The 8,735-nt window shown below is 46.6% G+C and overlaps 1 long non-coding RNA gene and 1 pseudogene across 1 annotated transcript; both read right to left on the bottom strand.

The window, feature by feature from the left end:
• Window positions 1-1,333: 1,333 nt before the first annotated feature.
• LOC108299881 lies at window positions 1,334-3,058 on the bottom strand (annotated as a pseudogene).
• A 1,219-nt stretch (window positions 3,059-4,277) lies between these two features.
• LOC108300046 lies at window positions 4,278-5,104 on the bottom strand. Its single transcript, XR_001823233.2, has 2 exons — window positions 4,811-5,104; window positions 4,278-4,579 (listed from the first exon to the last, which is right to left on the bottom strand). It is a non-coding gene; the product is annotated as an uncharacterized LOC108300046 (long non-coding RNA).
• Window positions 5,105-8,735: the final 3,631 nt, after the last annotated feature.

Raw genomic sequence — 8,735 nt, 5'->3', positions numbered from 1 at the left:
ATACACCTGGGAGAGTGGACACAAGAAATACATGGGGTAGGATGGAGATATGAAGGTTGACATCTTTCAGATGTAATCAAGGTCACTTCATGGTCCACCTTGCCATCTGTGGATAGGCCTGCAAAGAGCTGGGTAGAAGAGAAGGAGTTATCAGAGAAGCCAAGAAGAGAAGCAGGAGGAGGAAGGGGACATGGGGTCCAAAAACATGATTTCCAGCATGAGAAATCCTCCGCAGCTTGCAAAGAGATCTCTAGGAGGGTTGGGAAGGAACTGTCAAAGGTGGTCCCGCTTAACCATCTCCTGAGATGGGTAAATGGGAGAGGCTTTGGCAGGATCAGGCATTGGGGACTCTAACGACTCCCTCCCTTAGCCCAACACCAAAGCCTTGGAGAGAACTGACACCTTTATAGCATCAAGACTTTCTCTCCAAGTATATCGTATATATTTTTTTTTTTTTTTTTTTTTTTTTTTTTTTTTTTTTTTTTTTTTTTTTTTTTTTTTTACTCTGTTGCCCAGGCTGGAGTGCAGTGGTGTGATCTTGGCTCACTACCACCTCCACCTCCTGGGTTCAAGTGATTCTCCTGCCTCAGCCTCCTGAGAAGCTGGGACTACAGGCGTGTGCCACCACGCCTGGCTACTTTTTGTATTTTTAGTATACAAAAAAGAGACAGGGTTTCACCATATTGGCCAGACTAGTTTCAAAATCCTGACCTTGTGATCTGCCTGCCTCGACCTCCCAAAGTGCTGGGATTACAGGCATGAGCCACTGTGCCCAGCCTTTTAAAATTTTTTTTTAAATTTTTTATTTTTTAGATGGAGTCTTGGTCTGTGGCCAGACTGGAGTGCAGAGTGCAGTGGTTCGATCTCCGCTCACTGCAGCCTCCGCCTCCTGAATTTAAACAATTCTCCTGCCTCAGCCTCCCCAGTAGCTGGGACTACAGGGACGCCACCGCACCCAGCTAATTTGTATTTTTAGTAGAGACAGGGTTTCACCATGTTGATCAGAATGGTCTCGATCTCTTGACCTCGTGATCTGCCCACCTTGGCCTCCCAAAGTGCTGGGATTACAGGCATGAGCTGCCAAATGTGGCCTAGATTTTCTTTAATATCTTTCAGTAGCCGGGCGTGGTGGAGCATGTACATCTACTGTTAAATTTATTCATTTTTTTTAAGTGTCTCTCACAGTATGTTAAATTTATTCCTAAGTAGTTTATGTTTTTGTTGCTATTGCAAATGTATATTTTCATTAACATTTTTACTGAGATATAAGATGAAGTACACAAATCAAGCTAAATTTTTTTAAGAGCCCAAATCCACATTTATTTTCATTAGTTTAAATCCTTGAGGGGTAGCATATCGCTTGGATTCTCTGTCCAATAGCCTCAGCAGGAAGATTGCTTCGGAATTTGGCACAACCATGCCACTGTCTCTGTGGGCCCGAGCTCTCTTTCCTCAGATTACTCTGGTTTTGCTCGGTTGGCTGCCAGGAGTCACTGTGTTGTTCTTTGTTTTGTATACATAACCGCATCTCTTGCCCAAATAGAATTCTGTTTCATCTCGAGCATAAACACCTTTAATTTTAAGAAGAGCTGTGTGCTCCCTTTGGTTCTAGAGACCCCACTTATAGCTGGAAAAATGGCCTTGGACCACAGACATAGTTGCAGACATAGTTCCTTTTAGAAGTCCTGTTCCCAGTAGGCCTTCACGGGAGCCAAGATGGCCGGAAGAGGTGGTTTTTGTTTTTTTGTTTTTTTTTTCAGAGGCAGTTTCTCTCTTGCTGCCAAGACTGGAGTGCAGGCAGGATCTTGGCTCACTGCAACCTCCACCTTCCAGGCTCAATTCTCCTGCCTGAGCCTCCCAAGTAGCTGGGATTACCGGTGCCTGCCCCCATGCCCGGCTAATTTTTTGTATTTATAGTAGAGTCCAGGTTTCACCATGTTGGCCAGGCTGGTCTCCAACTCCTGACCACAGGTGATCCACTCGCCTCAGCCTCCTAAAGTGCTGGGATTACAGGCGTGAGCCACTGCACCCGCCTGAGCTTAATTTTTACATGTGTAAATATTCAGGTAACCAAATGGTACAATTTTTAAAGTTACACTTTCTAATTGGTATTGCTGAAGATGGAAATGCAATTGATCTTGTAAACTGATTTTTCCCTCTATTGATCTTTTTACCCATCAACCTTGCTAAAGTCATTTATCAATTCTATCTGAATTTTATCTTAGCATTGCTGCACATGCAATAATTTCATCTGCAAATATTAACATTATTATTTCTTTGTAATCCTTACATATTTGTTGCTTATTGGACTGGCTATGACTTCCATTATTGTATTGATGAGGATTATTGAGAGCAGGCATCCTTGCCTTGTTCCCCATCTTAAAAGGAAGGCTTTCAACATTTTACCATTATGGTGATGTTTTGTGAAATATTTGAAGATGTCCTTTATCAGCTTATGGAGTTTTTAAAAAAATCAATAGGTATTGAATATTTTGAGTAGATTTACTGCATCAATTTAGATGAATCAATTTCCCCTCTTTAATCTGCTAATGGGTCTATATTTTGCTTAGTGTAACATTTAAAAAAAATTGATAAATATCTTTTGCTATGTGTTTCTTCTCAGGTGTCTCTTCTTAGTTCTCCCCTTTTACCTTCCATTGTTGGTTTTCCCCAGTTTCTTCCTTTACTTTTCTTTTTATTGTGTTCTCTTCAAGCACCTGCTTTTTGGAGTTTTCCCAGGATATCAAAGGTTGGGGGGTGGCAACATGGTTTTCAGACAGTGTCTCCTCACCATCTGCTGCTCTCTACAAGCTTGTTTGAAGTCAAGTTAAAGCAACGGATAGAAGACAATAGCGTAGGTGCCAGACCTGCCAATTTCCAACTGTACTAAACCCCTGAACAGACACTTCAGGCCTCTGCTTTTCAGTTTCATAAATAAAACCCTGTCCTGACTACCTCCAGGACTGGATGGAAACACAGATGAGTGGTAGAACGACTTTGCAAACTAGCACCTTTTTCACACGTAAGGGGTTGCTGCTCTTTGTGGGTAACTCCCCATATAGGAACCAAGGAAAGAGCTAAGCAGAACCCCGGCACAATTAAGACCTGAAGAATATTTCAGTTTATAGTGTTACTACTCAGTTATTTCCCTTTATATAATCCTCTCTATATAATCATATATTAGTTCATAGTATGAGTGCCTAAAGAATATTTCCCTACATATATATATATATATATATATAATCTTAGTTCGTAATTGGAGGAGTGCCTAAGTAGACACAGTACAGAGCACGAATTAGGGAATAAGAAGCTTATAACCAGAGGAATGCCTAGAGCAGACACAGGGCAGAGCATGATTTAAGGGAAAACAGTTATACCAGGACAAGAATCCATGGCCCAGGTGGCAGTGTCCAGTATCGTAAAGATACCCGCTGTATGGCAGGCTTGAGGCAAGAGCCACCTCCTCCTGATAAAGGAGCTGTAGGACCTTGCTCCAGTTCTTGTGGAAGGCTGCCCTCAGACTGGCAATTGCACCTTCGTGACTGTGAACTTTAACAACTCTTGTTACTGTGCTCCCTGAAAAGCATCTTCCTATAGAACTCATTGGAAGCTGCCAGTGGGTGGCGGTAGACCCTGACAGCTCTGTCACTACTGTGTCACTTAAAGCATCCCCCCATAAATCTTCTTAGAAGTAGTTGCCCGTAGATAGAGGTATTGCACACTGCATTGTCTTCACTGCGCATGGCCCACCTCCATGCCTCGATGACCTAATGGGGGTAGACCCCTTGTTTTACTGCTCACGACCCTCTCTATCACTATCCTTAAAGATGACTTCACTCACTGCCCTGCCCCCTAACCTATACACAATAAATACTCAGCTTCTGGACATTCAGGGCCTCACCTGACTCCACTCATAAGTGGCGTGGCCCCTTGAGCCCAGTTGCATTTTCCTTGTACTTCCGTGTCCTGTCTATTTTTCAGATCCTGCGCCTCAGCACAGCATAAGGGACACCCCACGACCCTATGGGGCCCTCAGCCCTACAGTTCTTGTCACTGATATTGTTAGAGGCAATATGAGTTAACAGAAATAGTTGGATTGTGAAGCTAATGGAATCTAGGTCCATTCCAACCATCAGTGTGACCTTGTAATTCTGTCTCCATCCATCTATGCAAAGAATGTGGCACAATGTAAGGGCTCAGTGAATTTTTGCAGTGAGATAATACATGTGTATTGTTAAGCGTGCACCCCACTGAAGAAGCAACCCAAACAGACTTTGTGTGAGCAGCAAGTCTGTTTATTCACCTGAGTGTGACGGGCTGAGTATGAAAAAGGAGTCAGCGTGGAGGTGGGGATAATAGGCCAGGGCAATGAGTGGAAAGTTACAGGTCAGGGTTGGTTGTTGTTGACTCAGTGGGTTGATCGGTCGGCTGGAACAGGAACCTGTTGTCCTTCTTTGTTGTCTTATTGTTTCAGACTTTCAGGCTCCAGGTAGCCATCTGGAGGCATACGTGGGGGTTACAGAGTTCATAATGGCTCGACAACAGTGCTACCATCTTTGGGGGACCTAACATGCATAATCTGAAAAACGTAAAATACTCCAAAACGGAAACAGCAAACCTTCCCTGGGCTCGAGACTCCAAAGGCCCTAAACCCAGCACCAGTGATAGCACCCAGGTAAGTAGGTAGAGTGAGAGAAGAGGACTGTAAAGAAAAATCCATTCCTGAGTTTTGAATCCCCACTGTCAGCCTTCAATGGAGCGCTAAATTGGACTCAAAGTTCCTAAATTTAATGAGAAATGGTAACATTACCAGGGAATGAACAGACCAGGCCACTCACGACCACGTGAGGGCGCCAGGCGCCACTTCCGGTCAGAGTCAACCCGGACCAGGAGTGGCCGCGCTGGAGCCGCAATCACGTCGACGCAGTAGAGCAAAACGAGTGCGCTCCCTACTGGAGTCACCAGGTGGCGTTCGTCCCGCCTCTCTTCCGGCACGGTCCTTGTTTGCGCAGGCGTGATTTCTTTCCTTCAGCGTCTCCGCCCCTCCTCCTCTGGCTGCCACCAGTTACGTTCGGCCCGCTGCGTTAGAGCCGCGTCGTCCACGCATTTTCTGACGTAGCGAGCCGCGGCGGGGAGCCGAGCGGAAGTCCAGCACTGTTGTCGCTAAAGGAGGGGAGGGGTGAGAGGCTTAAGTGGAACCGGAAGTGGAATTAATCCGCCTGCATCTACGGCGCCTGCTAAACAGAAACCCAAAGGCATCAGTCGGGCGGGGTGTGGCCTCGGGAGGCGGAGGGTGCTGCGATTGGCTCTCGGCCGTGGTGACAGCGACGATTGGTCCCTGCGTGCAGTGGCCGGTGAGAGTGGGTGGCGGCCGTTGGAATTCAAAAGTGGCGGGTGTGGCGCGGGGCTAGTAGCTGGCGAAGCCGCGCGAGTTCTTTGCCTTGATTCGCAAGCGGGCGAGAGAACGCGAGTCCCAGGATCCCAGTACCCAGTCTTCCATTGCGTTCCCCCGGTGCGTGTGAGACGGAGGTGGACATGGATCCTCAGGTAAGTAGGGGCAGGCTCAGGTGTCCCGCCATGGGGATGGGGACGACGGCTGGTCGCTCCGATGCTGTTGCGCCCCCGGTTCCCGGCCGGCCTTTGTCCTGCCTGCCGGGAGAGCGAAGGTCCGTGCGGCCCTGCACAAGTGGAACGCGGCGGAGGCAGGAGACGGCAGAGAGCACCCGGGGAGGTTGGAAGGGACATCTGTCTGTCCTCCCCCAGCTTCAAGTCTCGGGAGCCCCTCCCTTTCATGTCTCCAAAATTTCCCATTTCGAATTATCAGGCTGACACGTTTCCGCCTCTTTATATTCCTACTCAGGATGCGCTTGCAGTGTGTAAGAAGGAAGAGTTCTGATATGACATCTTCCTTTGGGGACATGGTGTCTGAGGGCACATCCCTGCTGATGTCTTTTTGTGTTATCGCCTCTCCTCATCACTGCTGCTTCGGAGTGTAGGAAAGGGAGGAGAGTAAGGGTAATCTGGGCCAAAAGACTCCTTATTCTCTCTCTCCTTTCCGAAATTTTGCGGATTCCTGCCCAATGAAACTGATTGATTCAGTTTTTTCTCTTAAATGGTGCCCTGCTGCACCCCACAACCATATGCAGCTTCCTCTCTCTAGTGAAGGGAGATGAATGTGTGTGACAGCTGGAGTGTACTGACCCCTGGTGCCAGGAAAGATCTCCTGCCTGGATCCTTTGTTTATTTGTATTTCATGTTCAGATTTCCCTAAAGTTAGGATTCAACCTTAAGAGATATTCTTTCTGGCAGAGAGCAGAGTAGTGACAGAAGTAGTAAAAGCCTTCACAAATCTATTCATCAAGTATTTTCTGAGCACCTACTACATGCCAGGCTGTTGTAGGTACTTAGGATGCAGCAGTGAACAAGGGACAAATCGCTGCCATCGTGGAGCTACCATTCTATGGGGATACAGACAGTAAGTGAATGAATTATATAACTGCTAGAAGGCAATAAGTGCTCTGAAGAAAAGGAGAAATTCAAGGTTAAGGGACGGGGAGAGGCCCACTGACTGGGATAGAGTATTAAATAGGGTGGTCTCAGTAAGCCCCATAGAAAAGATGAGTTGAATAAAGACTTGAAGAAAGTGAGGGAGATAGACAAGTAGCTGGTGAGGGAAGAACATTTCATCAGAGGGAATCTGCTAGAGCAAAGAGTACCTAAAGAGTTGTGTCGTAAGGAGGGAAGTGTGGCTGGAGTGAAGTGAGCAAGGGGAAAAGTTGTAGGAAAAGAAGACAGGTAGTGGGGTTGCGATCACAGTTTGTCCTTGTGGAGGGTCATTGTGGGGACTTCTACGCTGTTTGAGATGGGGAATCATTGGACGATTTTAAGCAAAGAGAGAGAAGATTTGTCAGGTCCAACAGATTTTCGCAGTCATAGCACTCTTCCTTTTCTTTTTTTTTTTTTGAGACAGGTTTTCTTGCTCTGTTGCCCAGGCTGGAGTGTAGTGGCACGGTCATGGCTTGCTACAGTCTTAACTTGCTGGGCTCAAGTGATCCTCCCACCTCAGCCTCCCGAGTAGCTGGGACTACAGGCACCTGCCACTATGCCTGGCTAATTTTTTGTAGAGACAGAGTTTTGCCACGTTGCCCAGGCTGATTTGGAACTCCTGGGCTCAAGCAATTTGCCTGCTTTAGTCTCCCAAAGTTCTGGGATTACAGGCATGAGCCACTGTGCCCTGCAACATTTTTTGTTTGTTTGACTTGGAGTCTTGCTCTGTCACCCAGGCTGGAATGCAGTGGCACAAGCTCGGCTCATTGCAAGCTCCACCTCCTGGGTTCAAGTGATTCTCCTGCCTCAGCTTCCTGAGTAACTGGGACTGTGGGTGTGTGCCACCATGCCCAGCTAATTTTTGTATTTTTAGTAGAGACAGGGTTTCACTATGTTAGCCAGGATTGTCTCGAACTCCTGACCTCGTGATCCACCCACCTTGGCCTTCCAAAGTGCTGGGATTACAGGCGTGAGCCACTGTGCCTGGCCAACATTTTTTATTGTGATGACTAGGTAGGTGGGGTTTGCTACTGGCATCTAGTGGGTATAGGGCAGGGATGCTTCTAGGCATCTGACAGTGTACAGGACTGAATTCCAGCCTGGGTGACAAAGTGAGACCCTGTCTCAAAAAAAGAAAAAAAAAGTCTTTAGACATTGTCAAATGTCACCTGGGGAATAAAATCACCCCCAGTTGAGAACCATTGGTTTATGATAATCTATGTGCCAGAGGATAGTTTCTTAGGTCAGGGTGGTAGCAGTGGAAGAAATAGTAAAAAGTGGTTGCATTCTGGATATATTTTGAAGGTACAATTAGCCATGCTTTGCTGACAGATTAGATGTGGTATGTAGGAGAAAGAGAAGACTCTTGGTTTTTGGCTTGAACAACTGAAAGATGGAGTTATATCAATTGAGATAGAGAAATCTGCAAGAGGAGCAAGTTCCAAAGCACGATTGGGCATCAGAGGTCAGTTATTAGACTTCCAAATGGAGATGGTTTTTTGAGATGGAGTCTCTCACTCTGTTGCCCAGCCTGGAGTGCAGTGGTGCCATCTTGGCTCACTGCAGCTCTACCTCCCAGGTTCAGGTGGTTTTCCCACCTCAGTCTCCCAAGTAGCTGGGATTATAGGTGTAAGCCACCATGCCCAGCTATTTTTTGTGTTTTGAGTAGTGATGAGATTTTGCTATGTTGGCCAGGCTGGTTGGTCTTGAATTCCTGACCTCAAGTGATCTGCCCACCTCAGCCTCCCAAAGTGCTAGGATTACAGGCATGAGCCACCATGCCCAGCCTTAAATAGATATGTTGAGGATACAGTTCAGTATAGGTGCAGGATCGAGGTCTGAGCTGGACATATAATTTGGAAACTGTCAGCATATCAGTGGTATTTAAAGCCATGGGACTGGATAACAAGTATAGACAGAGAATGCTGTTAAAGTCTGGAGAGATGAGGAGGACCTATTAGTGAAGTAAGAAAGGGTGGACTACTGGAAGCTAAATGAAGAAAGCCCATTAAGGAAGAGGAAGTAATCATTTGTATCAAATGTTGTTTGATGGGTCAAGAAACATGAAGATGGGCTGGGCGCGGTGGCTCAAGCCTGTAATCCCAGCACTTTGGGAGGCCGAGGCGGGTGGATCACAAGGTCAAGAGATCGAGACCATCCTGGTCAACATGGTGAAACCCCGTCTCTAC

This window comes from Cebus imitator, unplaced genomic scaffold, assembly GCF_001604975.1.
Source record: "Cebus imitator isolate Cc_AM_T3 unplaced genomic scaffold, Cebus_imitator-1.0 Scaffold24, whole genome shotgun sequence".
NCBI classification, from domain to species: domain Eukaryota; kingdom Metazoa; phylum Chordata; class Mammalia; order Primates; family Cebidae; genus Cebus; species Cebus imitator.
This window is presented reverse-complemented; position numbering and strand designations above follow the sequence as displayed.